Source organism: Rhipicephalus microplus, chromosome 2 (genome assembly GCF_043290135.1).
Source record: "Rhipicephalus microplus isolate Deutch F79 chromosome 2, USDA_Rmic, whole genome shotgun sequence".
In the NCBI taxonomy this organism is placed as follows: Eukaryota; Metazoa; Arthropoda; class Arachnida; order Ixodida; family Ixodidae; genus Rhipicephalus; species Rhipicephalus microplus.
Window position 1 is genome coordinate 210,244,203 of NC_134701.1, and position 24,148 is coordinate 210,268,350.

A 24,148-nucleotide genomic window follows, 5' to 3' on the forward strand; every position below is an offset into this window, starting at 1 on the left:
TCTCATAAGCACAAGCAAACAATATATTATTCACAGAAAGAAACACTAACATTATCGATGAATAAAGGCAAGCATGAGAGACACAATTTCATCAAGTGAAGGGTAATGAAAAAAAAAACTAGATTTATTTGTGGTCTTGAAGTGAACAGCAGTAGTTATGACAAAAACGGAATATGAATTAAAAAACACCAACAATACAACTCGCCATCAACATGGACAAAAACCCACAACCTTCGGATGACGCATGTGTGGTATCACTTGTGGTATGGCCATGATCATTTCCTTGTCCACTTCACTTGGTATTTTTGTTCGTTAAAACCGAACAGTATGGGCCAGGGTCACTCATAATCATGGCGACAGGCTCCGAACCTTGATTGCTTGATTTGTGGGGTTTAACGTCCCTAAACCACAACATGATTATGAGAGACGCCGTAGTGGCGGGCTCCGGAAATTTCGACCACTTGGGGTTCTTTAACGTGCACCCAAATATGAATACATGGGCCTACAACATTTCCGCCTCCATTGGAAAAGCAGCCGCCACAGCCGGGATTTGGTACCGTGACGTGCGGCTCAGCAGCCTAGTGCCTTAGACACTAGAACACCGTGGCGGGGTGGCTCCGAAACTTATTATTATTATGTTTGTTGAGCTGCCGTTAACCCGATTTTTATTCTTTTAAATTTAAATAACTAGACGATTCAGTTTGAAGCGAAGCTCATTTACTAGGCATTCATAAATCACGAAAAGTATATACTTTACCGCTATCCTATGAGACAATGGTGTATAAAACAGTTGCATCTTGCCGGTAATTGCCTACGCAGCAGAAATTTAGAACCTAGAACGCGGGTTACCACAAGAGGGTTCAAGATAAATTGACAGTGATGGGGTGAGCCATAGAAACAAAAACGATAGGGACAACGTTCAGTGAAAGAAGATAGTACAGTGGGCCAAAGAAAAACATCTCAATCGAAACCAGGAAGCAGAAATGGACATGGGCCAGGCACGTGGCGCGAAGGCAAGATAAGCGGTAGTCATTAATGATAACTGACTGGATTCTCAGAAAAGGCAAACGCGCGAGGGGGAGACAATTAGTTATGTAGGCAAATGAGATGAGAAAAACTGTGGGGACAAGATGGCCGCAGCCACCCGAGGAGCGGTTGGATTAGTGAAACATGAGAGAGGCGTTTGCCCAGCAGTGGGCAGAGTCAGGCTTGTGATGAAGGAAATTAACAGGTGAGCATAAGTATCAGAACTCACTGGCAATTTAATAATTCTTACCAGCACCCTGCCAATGATCAATGCCTCTTAGATTAAGCACTTCAGTCATTAATAAGCACCGCATCCTACGTGACTGTTGTAGCGTCATACAAAGCGTTTAGCACACTTGTGAACAGAAAATATATGTGCTATGCTTGTTGAAATGCCTTAGTATTGTTCAAAACCATTTAAAGCACACAGTGACGTTTCATTTCTCTAATCTGTCTGCTGAGTATTTAAGAAATATTCCTTGTTTGATTTTCTATTCAATAAATTTAATGATAAGTTTTCCGTACAAAAGTTCTAGCGTTTCTTCAGAAACGTCAGAGTAATTCATCTACACGAATATAACTGTAAACCAGCCAACACGGGTAAAAAATAAGAATTGCCTAAATTACCTTTACCATAGCAACTGCAGCAAAAAAAATTCTTCATTAGAAGAGTTGTACTGCTTGTTGAGCAACGTCACATTTTTGTCTATGTTAAGGCACCACCCTGAACATAGTTGCATCAAATTAGGAGAGGGAACACACTTTGCGTAAGGTATAGGTAAAACACCTTGAATATATTTTCGTTATAACACCAACCATGATTCGTGTTTTTATGGTTGGTACTTTCCCTAACCTAGAGAGCCCTCTACCTTTAAAACCCTATGACTTAACATATAGGCGCGTATAGAAGCATACGAGCGTGAAGAGAGGAGAGAGAGAGAGATAGGGTATGAAAAAAAGGCGGGGAAGTTAACCAGAAAGCAAGTGTCTGGTTTGCGTAGAATAGACTGTTAAGGTTAGTGAGTATACAGCTGGTGTAATGCGCTGCATGCTTTGGCGTCTACAACTCTTTTATTGGCGTGAACATGTAGCGCTTATTTTACATGAGCACTTCTTTATGAGGTAGCATATTTTGTTATAGGTCCACGTGATGTACAACGTCTTATGATGCGTTTATAGACCCTTTCAATGTTTAAAAACACAAATCTTTGATGACTTCCGGTTTCATCCACCGATGTGCCGAATATCATAAGTGGGCAAAAATAGCGTTAGAAGATAGCCCACTGATTTCCTGCTCTTTCTTTCCGTCATTTGGCAAAATGTATTCACATAGATGTGATGTTGAGCTGCATAGAAACTACAAGAAATCGCCTTGGACATTACGCACGTTTTTTAATGCTTGGCGAACTTCGGCAACATTGCGCGTATCTATCTATCTATCTATCTATCTATCTATCTATCTATCTATCTATCTATCTATCTATCTATCTATCTATCTATCTATCTATCTATCTATCTATCTATCTATCTATCTATCTATCTATCTATCCGCTTACGACTTTTAGCTCTCCTGGCCGTTCGGATAATGGTATCAATACCAAACTTGGTAATAGATAACATGACTGTGTGACGAACATAACTGACTAGTTATAACATGAAAATTATTTGTATGTCATGATTTACATTTCATTCTCTTGCTGCTCTTGCGGTGGTTTCATTCACATATCACGTTGAAAAACTGGTTTGGTATGACATGAATGCATGGCGAACACAAGCGACAGGCCCTAACATGAAAATCATGATATACGTGTCATGGAACAACACGACTACATGCCACACTCATGATGTGCTCGCGGCCGTTTCGCTAGCTTTGCATATACCAAATTTGGTATGACGAGACGTGAATGGATGACGAAGGTATGTGACTGGTACAAACATGGTAATCTTGAGATGCGCGTCATGTGAAAACATGGCTACATGCTGCGCTCATGATACGCTCGCGGCTGTTTCGCTAGCTTCACATGTACCGAATTCGGTATTACGGGACGCTAACGGACGACATAGGTAAATGATACGTCAAAACATGATGATTATGACATGCGTGTCATGTAAGAACATGACTACCTCCCACATTGATGATGCATTCGTGGCCGATTCGCTAGCTTCGCGTATTCCAAATGTGGTATTACATCACATGAATGGATGACGAATGTAAATGACACGTCCAAACATGATACTCATGATATGAATGTCATGTACGGCATACCTCCGTCTCGTAACGTTGTGTTGATCTTGAAGTGACCTATCAGACTTCCTCATTCCTGCTTCGTATATCATCAATTCCCACTGTATGTGGAATCTGCCATTTTTTTATCTGAAAAACTAATAAAATATTTTTGTTATCCTTAAAAAAATGCGGAAACGTCCTTTTAGTCTCGACGTATCGAGCTGGTAAATGAGGCGACCGGAAGTTTTTTTGGGGCACAACGCTTGCGATCTTGAAGCCGTCTATATCACGTGGTAGACTCAAATAAGGTCAAATCTGAGACAAGAAAGACATCGTAGCGTTGAGAGGACGTTGACCTACAATGTAGAGTTACAAGTGACATTGTTTGCGAGCAGGGCTAGCAAAACACATTAGCTGCTACTGCACCGAAATTAATGGTGTTCAGGGGCCAACAGAGCTAGCGCTTGGTGGCCCTATGAATACGTTTTGTAGACAAAGGGTAACCGACTGTATTCAAATGACGCAGAGTATAGAAAGCCCATCCCCGCTTTGTTGAATTGAGAAGAGTGCTCTACAGAAGATGAGGACAATGCCAATGGTTAAGCCGTGAGAGCATAACACTGTCAGAAAAGCTTGCCGGTATGTAGTTACGTAAGGACCTACTATATTTGCAATTTTCTTATCTGAACCACGTGGTTTTCTGGTGCTGCTATTTTTGTGTGTTTGCGAGGTTTTTGTGGTCTTCATTGTACTCGCTGCTGTCTTAGCGCATGTACGTGTTTTCCTTAATAAGCCGGGTCTTTCGACAATGAATCATGGGTTGCAGTGAAGTACCTGTGTTTGCATTATTTTATATGTGCGTGATTGTGTCCTTTTGTGCGCTGCTTATTCGAAAATCAATGGTAAGCTAAACTTGATAGTATCTGGGGTTTAACTACCCAAAACTATACCTTATGGTTATGAGAGACACTGTAGTGGAGGGCTCCGGAAATTTCAACAACCTACGGCTTTTCAACGTGTACTTAAATCTAAGTACACAGGCCTCAAATGTTTCCGCCTTCACCAAGTAAACGAAGTTATGAGCCGTATTGTGGTGGTGTGCCACACTTATTTTTGCAATACTATTGCCTGTGTTTTTTTCATCTTTCTCGGTATATCACTTGTGTGCGTTTTTAATTTACCATTAATGTCTCAAAAAGAGCAAAATATGACTGCAGCCAGCTGCTACGTTATTCAACGCAACAACGCTTACAGCCACTTTCTGTGCAACGCAAAAAAGTCTTACCTTTGAATAACCTCTGTTACGTTGATAGTGAGCAATAATTGGCAGTGCCAGCAGTGTGCTAAATAGAGTAGGTTTCACATAAAACTGGGTACTTTTTCCCAAACTTCAGTCACTAATGAACTAACATTTGAAATCATAAGTATTATTTGTGGAAACTAGCAGTTAACCTGCCGCTACATATGACTTCACAAAAGCGTGTGCTTTTTTATCATTTTTGTAAAATATGTTCAATTAAAGCAGTTTAAATTTTGTGACATTGATCATTGCAGCGGAACGGTAGATGAAATTTTGCTGCCACGTTTTTGTAGCGTGGTAAGACGCATGGTGAACACGACAGGCAGGCGGGCAGGCAAAGAAATTTATTTGCACGGGGAGACGACGGTCACTCCCCCTTAAAGAGAGAGTGAGCGTCGTCACCGATGACAGGACAGGGAGAGACATCTCCTCGGCCATGTCCATGGGCTCTCTGGACAGGCCTTATCTGCTCTTCTTCGTCATTTCCAGTCCTCCTTAAAGAGAGAGCCGGGGCTCTCGCGCTGAGAAGGACGTGGCCACAGCATGTGTTGTAATGTGCAACTCGGGTTACCACAGCGAGAGCAGCCTTACTATGTGCCATCTATGTATTTAGAACATTTAACGGCGGAAGCAAATGTTTCAGTCCGCAGCTAACGTAAAGCGACAGACAGAGCTCTAAATAGAGTTGAATGGGGGAGGGGGAACTTCCGCCGTTCCAGCTGATAGTGCATGCTAATGTCATGAGAGGTTATAAGGGGATCTCGGTAGTGCCAGTGTGCGCCTTCAGCCTGCGTGTGGTTCTCCCTAATTTGGAATGTTGGACCTCACGCCGGGGAGTGTACGAACTCACGATAAGCCAAAAAAAAAGACACCGCAAGGGCTAATTGACGGCGCTTTTGGTGTCCTTTTAAGCCTTCCCATGCCGATGTGTATTTGGGCGCTGCAAAAACAAAAACAAACCTTTTTGAATAATTCACCAACACGCCCGCATTGGAATCCTCATTTCTGTCCCTGATGATGCTCACTAAGTTCCTCACGCGAGCTTCAAATTGTTTTTGTTACGGTATCTCTTTTGACCTGATTGTGTAAGTTGAAAACCTTCCAAAGGCGGCCCAGGTTTGAATAGAAACGCTTGCATCTTCCTTCTTGCCCCACATTTTTTAGGGTCCGCGCTTCGTGATCTTCAAGGCTAAGCGGCACGCTTTCGGAAAATCGATTGGCGTCAGCTGAAAGGTCTCGCCCATCGCACGTTTTGTAAATATTTGTGCGAGAATTCCAAGTCGTGTTGACTAGCAAGGACAAAAGCTTGCCACTGTCGCGTCTAAATTTGTTTTCTGAATAGATCTTGTGCGTATCACAACACAAACCACAACCTATTGATGCCCCCCTGTTTGTTAGAGTGCATAGTTGACGGGAATTTCAAGTTCGGGACGGCGCTTTGTTGCCGATGCGAAAGTAGCGAAATCGATGCCGGCCGAAGAGGTTGCACAATAGAGGCGACATGCTGGAAGCACGTGTATTGAGCACAGATCGTGCACGGTAAATAAGGCTATGTGGTCGAACTTTCCGGACCCCTCCAGTGCGGTGTGCCTCGTAATAACACTGTGGTTTAGGCATGTATATCTTCGAATTTTATAATAATATACAGCTGATTATTGGGAGAAAAGGAAACAATATTCTCACTGGTATTGTATAGCCCATATAGTTGCCTGAAGTTGACTAGAGGGGACTCTGTCGCGGCGATTGTTCAGCGACCATGGGAGTGATGGGTAGTACACACACTTGCCTAGTCTTCGTACTTGCGGCAAGCGAATCGTACTTGCGATTTCGTTTATTGCTGTGTTTCGGTTTTGTTTTGAAATAGAGATTCAACTCTTTTGAACTTCGTGACCTGATTTGGAAAGGTAAGTCTAAAAGAATGAGGTGGCGAAGCGCAATCGCTGAACATTTCGTTATTTTTGTATCGTGAGAAAACAGCTCCAAGCCACATGAACACACACGAATCCAAAAGCAGGTCAGAAGTACGAAAATTGGACAAATGTGTTGATTACCCATAATTCGCATGCTCGCTGAAGCGCCGTGCGTTGCAGCTCCCATAGACACTAGCGCATAGTTCCCTCTAGTGTATATTAGGAAACTCTATACTATAGCCGACCTCAACCTGTCCCATGACAAGCGTAACCGCGACTGTCATAACAAGCAAGAACTTTGCTTGACATGGTTCTTTTATTGCAAGAGCCCTTAAAGAGACAGTATTCACCATTTTGCGTTGATTGTCGCAAAATTCGTACAACATTATTGAATGGAAACCATTGGCCAGAGAGGTTAGGGCGACATTGGTCGAGTCGACAACTTCCATTGAACGACAATGTCAGCAGCAACCGACTCAGCAAGCAAATACTGAAACTATAGATATACTTAAGCGAAGCAAACTGTTAGATTTAACATATAAATACAAAAATTACAAGCATTAGGAAAATAGATATACGTGCAAAGGAAACTTCGCAAGCAAACTTCAAGCTAGCACTTCCCGCATAGTTCAGCAAACTATTCTGTCTTCGATGCATGCACTCGTTTTAGGTTCTGGTGTATTGCGTCCGTATACAACAAAAAAGTCAGAGAAACGCGTAGAGAAACGTTTTAAGGATCTACTCACTCTTCACGCATCACCCTTTTGCTATTGATTCCCCTCACCCTTCCGCAGTACGTGGTAGCTAGTCGCAAGCTCGTCTATTCAGTCTCCCTGGTGAACGCTTCTGTCTTCTCTCTCTGCATGTACTGGGCTACTAGGTACGCCAGTAAATGTTAGCCGGTGCGACCCACGGTCATTGCACCGTGTTTTGAGAATCTCTTCAGATACAGAGGTCACGTGATCTGGACACTTGCCACTGAGTCTTCCAAAATGACTGCATAGCACTATGGCTACAAACTACATGAACTTTTCCTTGCCCATTGTTACCAAGTCGTGTTTGTAGGCGAAGTTTACCTGTTGTTTCGGTATTCTTTGGCTGAAATCAAGCTATTTACTTAATAATATACACTTGATGCTGCAGGTTTGTTCATATAAGGGCTAATTATAATATATAATACTATGGTATCACTGTATAAGAGTAGAGTAGGTCGCACTCGGTGTGTGAAGGAAGCTGAAGAAAGCAATCAATATTTAGACTCACATACGAAGGAAGATTTTCAAACAGATTCATTATACTGAACACATAAAGATTCATTATACTGAACATGTAAGCAAATTTATCCACACAGCTAGTCAAACCTCGATTTTTCTATATTGTCCAAGGAAAACAACCTTCTTTGATATTAAGTATGGAATGATCACTTTGTCATCACACATAGAACAGGCACGTGTGTGGCTGTGAGCTCTTACTTTATTAATATCATTTATTTTTCTCTTTCTCTTTCAACCTCGTATTTACCACCCCCAGTGCAGGATGGCAAACCACATACCCCCTTATAAATAACCTCTCTGCCTTCCTCTTCTTTTTATCGTCTGTCTTTCCGACATTGAAGAACTAAAGAAAAAAGTCACACCTTTACCGCAAAGGCGAAGCAATGAACGCGATAGCAACAAATTGGAAGCTCACGCGCTGAATGACAGGCAGATCGAAACATGCCCCACGTTTCTCACGCACAAACCACGCACGAAACGTACTCACAGGTGCAGATGAACACAAATAAACGTCACAGTTATCACTCCACCGTGTCTGAAAAGCGCGCTTTTTTCGCTAACGGAGACTGTACAAGGATTGCAGTGACCTTTGTGCGCCCAGTAGCTACAACGGTGAAAGCTTAAGGACAGCCAAGACATAAGATGCTTCCAACCGCGAGATAAGGGCGCACGAGTGTGCGTTCAGGTACCTTACGACCACCCACTCCTCTACGCGAGCAAAGTACGCATGTAGGAGAAGGGTGCGTGCCGCCGCGCGCTCATTGCGCCATCTTGCTAGTAATTCTGAAAACATGATAGTCCCCCCCTTCTTCCCGAAATACCTATCACCAGAGGTAAGTGGTAGATAGTATACAGTTATAGTTTACTGTTAACGTCATAGGGGAGGATAAGGGAATGGCGTTACTATGCAGCAAACGTTCATTGTGGACAGCGTCTTATAGTTTAGCGAGATAGTGTTTACGTCCTTCACGTGCCCCAGCCTCGACGGTGGCGCCACCTACTGGTTAGTAGGCTAAAAAACAATGAAAAGGAAACGAAAACGAGAATGTTTGACAATGCCACCGCGGGAAGCTGTGTTACAATTATTTTTAGTAATAATAAAAACAGGCATATCCCACGTACAGTGGGAACCGATAATATGCGAAGCACGAATGAGGAAGGTTGATATGCCACTTTAAAATCAGCACAACGTTAAGAGGCGGAGATAAATTGTCATTGACGCGTCATTGACTTTCGTCAACTAGCGAAACAGCCGCAAGCGCGCTATGATTGTAGCATGTAGTCATGTTTTACATGACACGCATATCAGAATTATCACGTTTGGACCTGTACTTTACGTTCTTCATCCGCTCATGTAACTTCATACGAAATTTGATGTATGTGGAGCTAGTAAAACGGCCGCGAGCACGCAATGTGCGTAGCATGTAGTTATACTTTAGATGAGGCGCAGATCATTATTATCATGTTTGGACGTGTCATTTACCCTTGTCGTCTACTCACGTCACGTGATTTCAAATTTCGTATATGGGGAGCTAGTGAAACGGCCTCGAGCGCATCATGAGCGTGGATGTTGTCATTTACTTGCATGGCGCGCATATCATAATTATCATGTTTTGCACCAGTCTCATACATTCGTCATTCATTCACATCCCGTAATACCAAATTTAGTATATATGCGACATGAGCCTGGCATGTAGTCATGTTGTTACATGACACGCACCTGCACTAATGATTATCATATTTGCACCACTCACGTACCTTCGTCATGCATTCACGTCTCGTGATAACGAATTCGGTAGAAGCGAAGCGAGCGCACCATGAGCGTGTCGTGTAGTCATGATTAGTCATAACAAGAAAAGCATGACATGCATGTCATGATTTGCACGTTAGTGTTTGTCACTTATGTTGATTATGCAGTTATGTCATACCATGCCAGTTTTGCAACCAATTATGTGAACGAAACCAACACAAGAGCCACGAGACTATGGAATGTGATTCATGACATTCATGATATACACGTCATGATTCATATGTTATGACTAGTCACTTATGCTCGTCATACAGTCATCTTATGGCATACCAAGTTTGGTGTCGATACCATAATCGAAATGGCCAGGAGACCCAACAGTCAGTCGTAAGTGGCTAGATAGATAGATAGATAGATAGATAGATAGATAGATAGATAGATAGATAGATAGATAGATAGATAGATAGATAGATAGATAGATAGATAGATAGATAGATAGATAGATAGATAGATAGATAGATAGATAGATAGATAGATAGATACGCCCAAAGTCACTGAAACTCGCTAAGAAATGCTTCGCATTCAAAAGTAAACAAATATGAACCACGCACCAAACGTGAAAACATTTATGTTGTCGATTTTTTTACATCGATCATGTAGTTAGCTTCTGATTTCGAACGCGTGTAGGCCTATCTCAAAAACTACGCGAACTTATTCGTAATACTCCGTCATCGAAGCTAGCTGAAGGCAAGCGAAGTCACTTTAAAAAGTCGTTTGCTGCGAACAAAGTGATTGATAATTGATATGTGGAGTTTAACGTCCCAAAACCATGATACGATTATGAGAGACGCCGTAGTGGAGGGATCCGGAAATTTAGAACATCTGGGGTTTTTTAACGTGCACCCAAATCTGAGCACAGCAATACACCATTTCCGCCTCCATCGGAAATGCAGCTGCCGCAGCCGGGTTTCGATCCCGCGACCTGCGGGTCCGCAGCCGCGTACCTTACCCACTATAGACTGCCGCTGTGGGGTGCGAACAAAGTGAATCTTTCAACAACTATGCCAAAATCACTTGGAAGCGGGCGTCTGAGGACGCCGCCATGTTGTGCTTACACTACATTCACATATACGCTACCACGGTAACGTTAAATCTGAAAAGTACCACGCGTATGCTAAGCGGTATACGAGTAGCGTACGTATCCGCGCACGCGCACTTCGATCCCGCTATTAAGGTACGCTCGGTATCCCGGTAAGCTCAGTAATTGTCTGTTAATAGCTTGCCGTTTTGACGGTGACAGACATGCTCCTCGGTGGCTCAGTGGTTGACGCCTCGCAGTCGCGATGCGGATACTCCGAGGTCGTTACCGCGCGTCGGAGTCTTTTTCGAATTTTTTTCTTTCGTTTCTGTATGTATATAAGGTGAGTGGATGCAACGCCGGTTGCAAAATCCAGCAGATAGTGTCCATATGATTGCTGTCACAATAAAAGTGTGTCCCTTGTAATCAAGTACCAGACAATTATATAAGCAGACTTGTAACACAGTTACGTCATGTAATTACATTCATATTTTAGGACGAGAAGAAAGTACGCAGGAAGACATTTTTTTAGGTTGGTGCTTTGAGATACACGCAGCACCTGTCATAACATAATTTTATAGACTAACGTGGATTGACTGCCATATTGAGTTATTTTCACACAAGTCACAGGTTCACCTTTTTAGGGTGAGCCTGCAGCATGAAAGGCCACATGCAACTACTGGGCACTCCGTTGCGACATAGATAGCAACACAGTCTATTTGTGGTCGATCCTATGATAATTGCTTCCATTTTTAAATTTTTCTTGCCATTCGTGGTGTCACACATATGAACTAACATAACAGTGATTCCAGGGATCATCCCATAAAGAGAGAGAGGGGGGGGGGTTACATAGCGCATAAATGCTGGAATTTATGGTTCAAAACCGCAATAGAATTTCGAGTCACGTCATTTCGTCCCCCTGGGGCTCCTTAGAGTGTACCTCAATCTAAGCAAATGGCCTTCTACCATTTCACCTCCACCAAAATGCGACAGCGCTAGTCGGAAACTTACCGGCGACCTTCGAGTCATGAGCGAAGCATCGTAACCACTTTACTGCCGCGGCGGACGTTAGTGGCACTCGAGCGTAAGAACTAATGTCGAAAAAACGCGGTTAGATATTTGCTTTCACCAGACATCGCAACGCGAAAGAGCTTCTTTTCGGACTATTACTAGCATTCCTTCGGTTTCCGTCTCCCAATAAGCATTCAATTCAGAAGGCACGCCTGTTCCTCTTTCTAAACACTCTCTTGTCAATGGTGCTAATGCCAATAGCGACGACAGCCGAAGCAGCATGGAGCACTAAGTCACGCTGTAACGGCTCTGTTCGTCCCTTCGAAGCCTGCGTACCGACACCGCAATCGTAAACAACCCTCGACGATTCCCGAAGGAGGAAAGTAAGAGTTGAGTCGTGGTACGTGCCTCGTCCGTACCACTCGGCCCCATCGTGATTGCTTCTTCTGGGCGACTTCCCTCGGCAACAGATTCGGGGCCTTATAGAGGAACAGCATCTGCTCGAGAAGCAGACATCCCGAATGAAACGCAAGTGAACACTCAACACGGCGGGACGAATTCGAAAAAGAAATATATGTGGGCAAGTGGAGCGCATGAATGGAAACAGTGATACAACGTTGACGCTTTCGGTCGCTCGAATCCTTTCACGAATTCAGGAGCAGGGTGCTGATTGATTTTATTTTTCGACTGCAACTCGCATTTTGCCTGCACAAAATCTCTCGGGAGAAAGTGGGTTGTACATTCTTAAGCATATTTCTGAAGGCGTGAAGTCCCTGTCAAACGAAGCGTATACGTCACTGTTGCGATTGGAACCAGAAGGTGATTCGCATCGGTTTACCTAACAGAAAAAGTAAAACAAAAAAACGGCCACGCATCTGTGTGTATTGCTGCAAATGTCATCGAAAGACGCTAGCTCTTCTTTTGGCCGTACTACATGAGTTTCTTGTATAAAGTGGGTTGTGTTTCCTCAAGCGGCCATTTTTTGTTTTGTCTTGGCTCAAGCATCTATGTTGAACCAGCCGCATCCGGCAGGTATTGATGTAATAAAGGAGGCGCTCTGTGAGATACGGACGCGATGTGGCAGTGGTGTCGGGAAACTGTATCTTGTGCAGAACCCAGGACGACCGCCAAGTGGCAGCACAATGCTATCGGCAGGGGGCTTTTTCGTGCTTAGCGTGGCATTTTCAGCACAGCCTAAGAAACGCTTGGATGTTTAGAAATACATATTTTCTAGTAACATGAACAAACCGCCTATTACTTACACATTTATGTTGCACCACAGATATGCTTAATGTTTGCTTTTAGATCGACAATGTTCACAAGCCCGATCATGATGGCTGCGCGTAGAGCAAGAGCTCAAAATTTCGCCGAGTAGCGGAATTACGCGAGAGGCAGACAATCAGAAAGACACAGGCCGAACTTTCTGCGTTGAAGTATCCCAGGAAAGAAAAAAAATGGCCCCGTATCTGCATGTTTCACTGCAAATGTCGTCGAAAGACGATAGTCTTGCGTCTGGAGAGAGTGAACAAAACATTTATTTGATAATAAGCGCAAGAAAATTGGTGAATGGTATTCTGGAGGCGCTGCGTTAGAGTGCCTCGATGCGTGCAGTGGAGGTGAACGAGCGCATCGAGGCACGTCACACGTGAAACATGAGCGCTATCTGGCAGTTATCTTACAAAACAGAGCGCACGGCGTGCGCGCCTGTCTCAGAGGCGTTAAGGTGTAGAACGCAAGGCGATGGGTAGGCGCCACCACTGTGTCGCCTTAGCAAAGCGTTGGAAACACTTGCTTTTTCGTGCAAGCGTTGCATTGTCAGCGCACCGTGATAAATGCTATGGTCCTTAAAATTACTTACGTATGTATTTTATGGTATAACGAGACACATACAGAATACTCATGTGTTGTTATTGTGCCTGAGATATGCCCAATAATTGCTTTTTAATCGGCAATCGCACAAGTGTGATTCCTGAACCTTCAGCGAAATTGGTGGGTGCTGCAGATGGGGTTGGATTTTGGCCGTTTCGAGAATCGTTTCGGCCGACAAACAGACAAGTCCACCGACAGACAGACAGACAGACAGACAGACAGACAGACAGACAGACAGACAGACAGACAGACAGACAGACAGACAGACAGACAGACAGACAGACAGACAGACAGACAGACAGACCAAAATCTTTGCGTCGAAGGTCCTCAAGAAAGGTCTTTAAAAGACCTTCGCCTTAAAAAAAACTATATTACTTGTTCATGAGTGCATTAGACGCTTGTTTTTCGTGCTATAAATGTACGACTGGAATTGGAAAAAAATGATGGTTGAATGAAATGTTTTATATTGACTAAGTTGGGAGGTTCATCATCACCACACGCTTTTAGCGTACTTTACTTCGCGAAGAAGTCCGCAAACCCTGTTCATGGGCTGCTGCGGCATCTCTGCCGTTTACCCAGCGGCGTAATGTAGGTCTAATAATTATTGTTTTTCTTTTATTTTGGCCGAATTTTCAGTGCCTATAGTTGTTATTTTCAATGCGTAAATGGACAATCTCACCGTTTATTATCCTAGATATACGCGTTAGTGAAGCAGCAACAAGCCAATGGGGCCAAGCCTAGGACAGTTTCGTAACGCTGATGGTTGGGAGCATCTCCTATATGTATGTCGTTATGGGACTCGAATGCTGACCCAAAGGTCGCGGAAGTGAATCCCAACCGTTGCGGCCGCACTTAGATGGACACGAAAATTCTTGAGGCCCGTGGGCTTGGATTTCGGTCCACGTTTAACAAAACGAAGGTGTTCGAAAGTTCCAGAGCTCCCGACTACAGTGTTTTTCATAATCATATCGAAGTGTTCCGTCGTTAATCTTTCAAATTTATTATTATTATTATTGTTATTGCTATTATTATTCATTTAAGTAGCATTTAAACGATGTATGGTTCGGCGTGAAGTGACACGTATCGGTGTTCAGTCACAGTAAATCGAGGACCTATAGACTTGGCGAGAAAAGCCGCTCAAGATATTTCTCTATCAAGCACTTCGCTTGCTCAGCAGGGTGTGTTGGACAAGTACATAGTAATATTGCGATGTGGTGGAAGCATTGTGCTAGTGGCCCACCTGTGATTTTCGACAGCATCTGCATATTACACTAAAACAAAGCGACGCAGTTACGAACCTGTTTGCAAGTATGCCTGGCCACAACAACAACAAAAGGCCGGGTGCAGCTTTCATAAGCGGCACACGGCAAAAGGCACAGTGAAGATGATTGGTTTTCGAATGTTCTTGGCCGTACAAAGTGATGTTAACAAGGCAAAGTGATGTGAAGTGATACGAGGTAATGCCTAAGAATGTGAAGTTCCGTTCGAGTTCATCACACTCTCTTGTGTCCATTTTGACCGTACTACGTCTTGGAATAAACTGGCTGCTGAACGCGTCGAGTTTTCACCGCACCGCGGTGGTCTAGCGGCTAAGGTACTCGTCTGCTGACCCGCAGGTCGCGGGATCAAATACCGGCTATGGCGGCTGCATTTTCGAAGGAGGCGGAAATGTTGTAGGCCCGTGTGCTCAGATTTGGGTGCACGTTAAAGAACCCCAGGTGGTCGAAATTTCTGGAGCCCTTCATTACGGCGTCTATCATAATCATATGGTGGTTTTGGGATGTTAAACCCCCCATATCTATCTAACGACTGAGTTTAGCAATCTCGCTTGGCAACGCGCCACGATTGCCGGAAAGCGACTTTTCCATCGACAGTGGAAGCCTTCTTGGGTCTCCCCCTGCCTGTGCCTGGCATGCCAGCGACACGCAACGCCTTTATACGAAACTAAGGCACGCAATCACAGTTAGCCGTGACCTGCGTTTGGCGCGACGAGTGGTTGCGCGCTGCGCCTATCTGTAGGTGGATTGATGTAGGTGGACAATGTGTTAGCAAATCAGGCGCACAACTGGGCAACCAGTTGCTAGAGGCGACGCACGGTGATGTCATCGTGGCGCAAAGTTTGTTCGCGTTGGATAGATTAAGGGAGGCTCAAACAGCTCCACTGTTTAAAAAAAGTACTTCATCCGACATTGTTACAACCAGTGTCGATATTCTGCAGTTCATAAAAATGTACACAAGGGATGTGCGATAACCAGGTGCTAGAGCGGTTGTCGTTTGCAGATGCCAGCTTCCTACAAAGCTACGTGTGATGTCTTAGGCACAGTCTCAAGCGTTTTTCTTGTACCAGCCTTGTATATTCTATCCTCAGACATGGACCTTCTAAAGGTTGAAGTGTTCTACAATGCGATACGAGAGCACACAGTAGTTGACGTGCTTAGCATTCTGAACAAGAACACGTCTGAGAACAGCAGAAACTTGCAACTGCAAGTATTGTTCACTTTCCATGCCAGGCTACAACGGCTGAGAAATGATATACAAACGCCATAACAATTCTTACGGCTTATCGCTTTCTTCATTACATTCACTAAGCATAAATATTGTAATACAAGTTAAGAACTCGGACTTACGAATAAATCTGTGAAAGTGTCACCTAAGCACGTGAACTTTTGGACATCGTTTTCGAATTGCTGTCTGAACGTTCCTGGAAGTAAGCACAAAATAGAACTTTCAGTACCGAAGAAAAAAATGCAGTACAGACAATAATTGACGGAACCTTAAGCTTTGCGTTTAAGGGTTGAATGCGATAGCACTCTTGCTTGAGCGTGCTTCAAGCACTCAGTGTATGAAATATTCTTGAACTTGCTGCGCACCCACTACATGGCCTTAAGGGTTAAGTAGCGTGCGTGCCTTTTGTAGTGGATGGCTGGCTTTAAGCTATAAGTTCATTATGATAATTCCATGTTGCGACACCCGATGGCAATCTTTGCTTGTGCCCAACATTGTTACGGTAATATCTTATGTTGCACTGTGAATCATGCGTACAGGACGCGTGTGTTAGTAAAGAATGATAGCTACTTTCACTGCATTTCCAAGCAGATGAAGTTATTTTCACTGTGTTCACAAGCAGAGGCGCAGCTGTGTAGAACACCCGCTTGCCACGATAACGACCCGGGTTCAATCCCCACTCTCAACGCAAAATATTTATTATAAATATATTTGCATCTTTCTCTATTTTTCAGTCACGCAAGATGATGATATTTCGCTGAAGACCAACGCCATCGACGGCGAAATTTTTGTGGAACAAGCTATTTAACGCTAACGTGTTGAAATGCGGATTTATGTCTGCCATAAGGCGAGACTAACTGACGTCAAAGTCTAACAGCATACGGTTTTTGAAGAACTTCTTTTATTTGACCGAATAGTCCGCCAGCTTCTGACACCATTCACTAAGTAGAAACCTCTCATGGCATCAAAGGGCGCCGTCAAGGAAGAATCAAAAAAGGACAATAGGAGACGATAGACCATGCGAATCAAGTGCTGAGAAGTAAAATTCACTATGCTGCTTCCACTCCAAGCGTACCTGTCACTGTTTCGGCTGCATGACTTTCCTTTCTTTCTGAAGCCACCCACCCGGCTACTCTAAATGTTAACGCACAAGTGGTACTGATGCAAAGCTGCCCCAAAAGGGTAGCAGGTCTCTCAAGGGCGGCTAGCACCAATACTGACGGGCTTCCCCGCAACAAGATCACCGATCCCGCCAAGACGTAACAAGACGTGATGGCTCCACGTTGACAAGGCGCCCTTTGAGGTACATCTAATTGCGTGGGCTCCCTCACGATTTGGGTTTGAAGGACACAACCATTCCCTCCACGCACGGGATTCGAGTTAGACTCCGGACGACGAGAAAACACGTCGCTCGGGTTTGCCGCGTTCAAGTATATAACATTAGCTACGCCCATCCGCAGCGCCTGTCCCCTTTTTATCTTGACCAGTTGCGCAACGCCCGTACTGCAAGCCCATTACCTCGACTCTCCCATTTATACCTTTGCTCGCCTCGCTTGTTAGAAGCCACGCTGCGTTCTGTTGCAGCAGTCACGTCCTGGAAACACCAGTCAGCTTGACCATTGCCTAATTCTTTGTTTGAGTAACTGCTTTCTGTACACTCTCGTTATTCGAAGCCATCTAGCGCTAACTGAACGACCAATGTAGTCAGGACGTCACCGAGTATGTGGTTCTTTATGTTTTCTCTTACTTTCCTTTCTTTGACAAACGAATAGCGTTGGTGCAGTGCCGACGAGGTATGCGAAGGTTGTTTGAGCAGTACTCGTGCTAAAATGAGGGCTTCGTTGCGGCAATCGTTCACCAACTCATAGTTATCGCGGAAACGGCTGCGAACAGAAGATTTACGACTTATATGAACGGCACATCGAACGCAATTATAGAAAAGAGGGCACGCCTGAAACAAAGTTAGTAAAGCGATTAGTGAAATTCTGATGTGAAGAATTTCTTTATGCTCCAGAGGGTGGTGCCCTACTTTTAGGGGCGAAGCTCCTCATAGCGGCACCCGTTCATCCCTCGTAGTCGTAATAGTAGTGTGGAACCAGTCTTACATTTTGACATCCAAGGTGGTGGCGGTGGGAGATTTCTTCTGTGCGTTGTTGAACAATAAAAAATTCACAGCATGTGCGTTAACTAAAAGCCAAATTCTCCTGTCGCTCATTCCCCCTTAGCAGCCATTGGCATGCACATTGAGCACTATCTGACAAAACAGGGCTGTTACGTTATACTCGCTGGGCGTAAACTCCTTGGTTTTAAAAAGGTTTAGCGAGTGTTGGGCCGCAGTGCCATAAATACAGTGAACTAGTATATACCATGAACTCGAGGTGGTTAAAGGTGGGAAGTAGACACAAAGCGCAAGCCGTAAGAAAGTGTGCGTCTGCTTCCTCTCGTTCAGTCCTTGGAATGTCCGCTGGATGGCGGTGCTTCTATATGAGGAATATATGATGAAAAAGATGCAGGATGGTGGTACTTGGAGTGTTGAATAGGTGAATGAACGGACACACAGACAGATGCATGGACCGGCGCACGGATGGCTGCACGGACGGATGGACGCATGAACGGACGCAGGAGCGGATGCATGGACGAACGCAGGGACGGACGCACAGATGGACGTGCGGACGCACGAACAGACGCACCCACGGACGGACGGATGGACGCACGGGCGGCCACACAGACGAACGCATTGACGGATAGAAGTAAGAAAGAATGGACGGACGGATGCTTCGCCCTACTCTCCATCATTTACTCCTTTGAAATGCTGCCATTTTTGTAATCTAAATTGACGACTATGAGAAGGGTATAGAAAAAAACGAACGATCATTCAGACAATAATAATTCATGTACCAGCTTGTGAGAATAAAGCGCCACTATTAGACAAGAAAGTTTAGACTGGCAGAGTACTTGCATGTTAATTAATCTGAGAACACTAGATAGGCTGGACCAGGTTGTAGGGCATGGTAGAGGAATAGTCATGAAGCTGCGGCAGATATTTGTTAAGAACGGGTGGAAAATTGACTAAAAAAGAGAAAGAGAGAGAGAAACAAAGCTAAATGTTTCACACCAAATAGTGTTGCTTCGAAAATTGTGCTTTAATGTTTAGTGGCACTGTGAAGTTTTGAGCAACTACTATGGTATGAGCCATCATACAAGAGCTGATACACATATCAACGTCATCGCCATTGCCATGATAGTGAACAGCAACAAAACCTTTTCAGTTTTTCTTGGAACAACCAAGCCTGCGTCAAGAAGTGGCATGCCATAACGGACACTACTGATTTTATTTAGCCACATCATGCATGTGAATCCACGTACTTGAACAGTGTTTCACTTCAGTCCACTTTAATCAAACCATGTCAGGGATGAAATACGTGAAATTAGAAAGTACAACCTAAATATAGTCCAGTGCAGGCGCTGAGTTTGCCCAGCTCCGGCTAACTACTTCCACGTGATAAGCAGTATGTTTAGCCTAGTTGGCCTGTCACAGATGCACTGGAACAGCACTATTTATCACACATGCAAATAGAGTGCGGGTCACTCAATGGGTTCGACTTCCAGCAAAGCCGAGTTGGATGAGATTCTGTGGAGCCCAGACTTTCAAGAACCCGTAACGCCTTGCCTTACCTTCGCCTGCGTCGCCGACACGAGCACCAGCTCGACGTCCTTCTTCGTTCAGTATACAAACGCGCTCTGGACCTACCTATTGCAACTTCCAACAGCCGATTCGCGGCTCTGGGGGTACACAACACCTTTGCAGAGATGCGCGAAGCTCATCGCGTTAACCAAATCAATCGACTGTCGCAGACGCCTTCAGGGCGCCGTCTTCTACACAGACTTGGCCTTAACCCGATATCTGACCAAGACCCTCTGCAGCCGGTACCAGAGCTCTGGCGTCAAAAGCTATGGGTGGAACCTTTACCCCATAATATGAACCCTGACCTCCATTCTGGCCGTAGACGGGCACGTGCCGCGGCCCTTCATACGCGACACTCCGATCGTCCTGGTGTTTTCTACGTGGACGTCTCGGGTCCCTCCCCCTCGGGTCACTTCACGGCGGCCGTGATTACAGAAGGCAAACACGTCGATGGCCTCTCCTTTCGAGCAGACACAGTAACGCACGCTGAAGAGGTTGCCATAGCTTTGGCCGCCTCTCACCCTGCCTCACGCACCATCCTGACGGACTCGCGCTCGGCCTGTTCTCAGTACCTTCAGGGTTCCATTGCCCCGCTGGCGGCTAGCCTACTACAAGCAGCCTCTTGGCGCTTTAACCCTCATACCATTCGTATAGTCTGGACCCCAGGCCACTCGGGCCTGCCCGGCAACGAGGCGGCAAATGCCACTGTCCGCGCTTCTCCTGTTCGGGCCGTTGCCCCTCCATGTCCCGAGACGGAATCTGGCAACACCAACCTGACGCGCTTTCGCGAAATTTTGGCTTATTACCGGGCTTCGCGCCGCCTCTACCCGGACCCCGCACGCTGTTTGGAGAAAGCGGACGAACGACTGCTACGCCGCCTGCAGACGAACAACTTTATCAGTCCGGTGGTCGCCAGGCACTTTTTGCCGGAAATCAATGGCACCTACTCGACCTGTCATGTCCTCGCCGACACATATCACGTCATAGCATCGTGGCCAGTTAATCCCGTTCCTTTCTCATCCCCTTTTCCTATCCCAATTAGAGTGGCTTGGGAGGAGCACCTGCTCGGCTGCTCTACCTTGGCTGCGCAACGCTCCTTGGTGGAGCGCGCACGGGCAGCTTCCAGCTCCACTGGCGTCCCGGAATAGGGTCTGGCCACTCTAGCACGCCGATGGGCCATGTCGGCACTCTCTAGTAGACTTTTTCTGAAATAAATGTTTTTTACCACCACCACCAGCAGTGCCACGGGGCTATCTCGGCTAGCTCATCATTCAGCCTACTACGTGTGAGAACGCTAATACAACTCGGGAAAGCATGACGCATATTTCGAATGAATGGCCATGCCTCTCAGTCGCACAACAGCTATTGTACTTTACACAACATGTTGTCAAATTTTATGTTAGAAATAAGTGGGCTCGAAAGCTCTAAATGAGGGCAAAGTTACAAGTTTTAGAGACTGTTTTTGGTGGACCTCCCATTTAACCTTCAGTCAGGTTGGAAGACCGGGGCAAAAACACCCCCCTTCCCCTAAATCGGTATGTAGGGGGGTGTTTGACAAGTATTTACCGAAAACGGGTCAAAACAAACACGTGTTTTTACAAAGTAGTCAAGATCTTCAACAAGTAGCATCCTCCCTTCTTCGAAAAAGATTATTGGCTACGGGCCTGGCCTGAATACAAAGCTATAGTGAGAAAAACGGAGCTAAGTAACCATGTGTGAAGTCGGTTCTTGAAGATGAGATCAAGAGTGAACGTCGAGTGCGAAAGCGCCATGAATAAATGTATGGGCGGGGATTTAAAAAAAACAAAGGAAAGTGAACATCTGCAAAACAAATCATTTTTTATCGTTGAACGGAACCAGCTGTTCTACATTTTTTATGGCGCATTAGTTAAATCCTCGTCGATTTTTTTATAGGAAGATAAAGCCTTCTAATCTTTTCACAAAGTAGTCTCAAGAATGGATGAAAGCACTGACGCTGTCTAGGGACGTTTCTTTCTTAACTCTGCTCTCTAGGCCACCGCACCATTGACTCAAAAAAAAAGAAGAGAGACCAAGCTGCCTATGTTTTTGCTGCTGCCCATCTCGCTTCCGGCATCACAAAAGTGGTAGAGGCTACAAGACTGTGCTGTGTATTGACACACACTTACTTTGTAGTTGCCGGACTACCATGGTGGGTAATCTCGTTAGGTAGTTTATCTTTGGCTGCAGGGCTCCTGTTTACATAGCTGCTTTCAGAGAGAGATCCTGCTAGTCCATGCGTCTTGTAGTGCTTATGTGCAAACAGCTGTTATTCACGGATACTCGGTATATTAGAAAATCGGAACTTTCTCGGTCATTTCTTATAATCGCATGCACAATCTAAGAATCGCTCTTCGAGTTTAGGACACTGGGGTCAAAATCGTAGGTTCAGCACTACAGACTCACGGGGGGTCTGATTCGAACTTCTGTAGAGCGGCCACTAGGCCTCGTCGGCCACCCTTTTAACGCAATAGTGTTGAAGAGATTGTTTGCCAGAAATTGTGGTGTTGGTGTTGTCGGTGTAGTCATTGATGGGGAGCGGAATATCTCCTTGGTCTATGAACGAAAACTTGAGATAAATGCAAACAAAGAAATAATCAAAATTTTCGGTTTGAATGGGAATGAAACGCAAGCTTTCTGCTTGGCGAGCAGCTGTTCTATCACGCAGTCATTTCAGTGCTTGCAACAGCTTCACACAAAAAAAAACACTGTAACAATGTCATGCGGTGAGTGGAGTCCTCATAATACATGTAATGTCGCATGGCGTAATTGTAGAATGGCGCTATACATCAAAATATTTGAATTGCGGCACGGGTGGGCGGTTTGAACTTTGTTCATCTTTTGCAAAGTTGGCAGCTGCGCAGGGGAACGTGACACATTACGCAAGCGTAGTTGCTACTTCACCAGCTTGTAAAAGGAAGAACTATGGCGTAGTGGACATTTCGCAACTGCACTTGCAGTAGGTACTCCGGGATAGTTTCAAACGGCCATCGTTACGCGCACTAACACTCTTTTTATTGCGGCATGGTTGCAGGCTATTGGTTGCAGGCATGGTTGCAGCTCTTGAAGTAAAGCGTTTTCCAAGCGTCCTCTAAGTTCAAGCGTCTTCCAATTATTTTTGGGAAAATGAGCAGTCACCGACGTCATTATGATACTGAAATAGGCCACAGCACCCGCTAGATCCTTTTGGTATACTTGAAGCATGAACACAATCTCGAGCTAATTTGTTGTCGCAGCTCCTAGCGGGTCCAGTATTCACACTCACCTGCTGCAGACAAGTTCGATTCAGACAACACTGTAAGAGAAGCATGGGTCCTTGGGCTGGTTTATTTATTTCTGCATCCATGTTCAGAGACAGCAGACGTGTTTTTGACCCCAGCTTTTAGGGGCGAAGCTCCTTAAAGCGGCACCAGTTCGTCCCTCATAGTCGTAGTCGTAGTGTGTAAGAAGTGTTACATTTTGACTTGCAAGGTGGTGCCAGAGGAGATTTCTCCTGTGCTTTGTTGATCAATAAAAATTTCGTGGCGTGCGCGTTAACTAAAAGCCGAATGCTTCTGTCTCTCGTTCCCCACTAGTAGCCACTGGCATGTTTCAGTAGGAAACGTTAGTAGAAGTAAAAGTGTTAAAAGCCGACGTCTGCTATCTCTCATTTCCAGTAGCAGCCATTGTTTACCTTCAAGGTAGTGCCTGGTGAGATTTCTCCTGTGCGTGAATAAACAATAAAAAATTTTTGTTCAAAACGCCGTTGATTGATGAAATAAACCAACGAAGACGCCAGATGTTTTCTAAAAGCAAAATGAAAAGACGCCAGATGTTTCTAGAGCAAAACAAAAAGAAGATACCAGCTGCTTAACGAAAGACGCCAGTGTTTTATAAAGCAATGGTGTTATCGGGCGAATTAATGGAAGAAAATTTCACGGTATTACTTCCAGGAGCTTCACCCAATCTCATCATTATTCACCTCGTGGATCTGCCGTCATTTTTTTTTTAATTTTCTGCTGGTGAGGCCAGCACGGAAGTTGATGGTTTGGTTACCCCACAGCTGATGGCCAGCGAACACTATGACAAGTATGAGATAAAGATAGGCCGAATGTTATCGCGGCACATCGTTCTAAGAGGCTTTCAGCACTCGACCAATGACTGCCGTCTACAAGTGCTCAGAAGTATTGTATATTTAGTAAGCAAAATTACGCAACAGTACGAGTGATGCCTTGGATATATTCGAAATGTCATTAACTAAATGTCCTTGCTTTCCAGGGAGAGTGTATTTTTAGGGCTGAAGTGCCTTAAGGTCAAGGCTGGTTCGTCGTCCGGCACTGCAATTGTGCGCCATAACTACCACTGACGATGACGATGACGGCCATGTTGATGACGATGAAGAACAAGTGAGTTCCCTACCACAAACTCTTTTTCTGCCACCATGGCAGAGCACATCCAAGGTAACACTATACGCCATGGCAATGACACTGGTCACGACTGCTTTGTGCTCTATAGATGA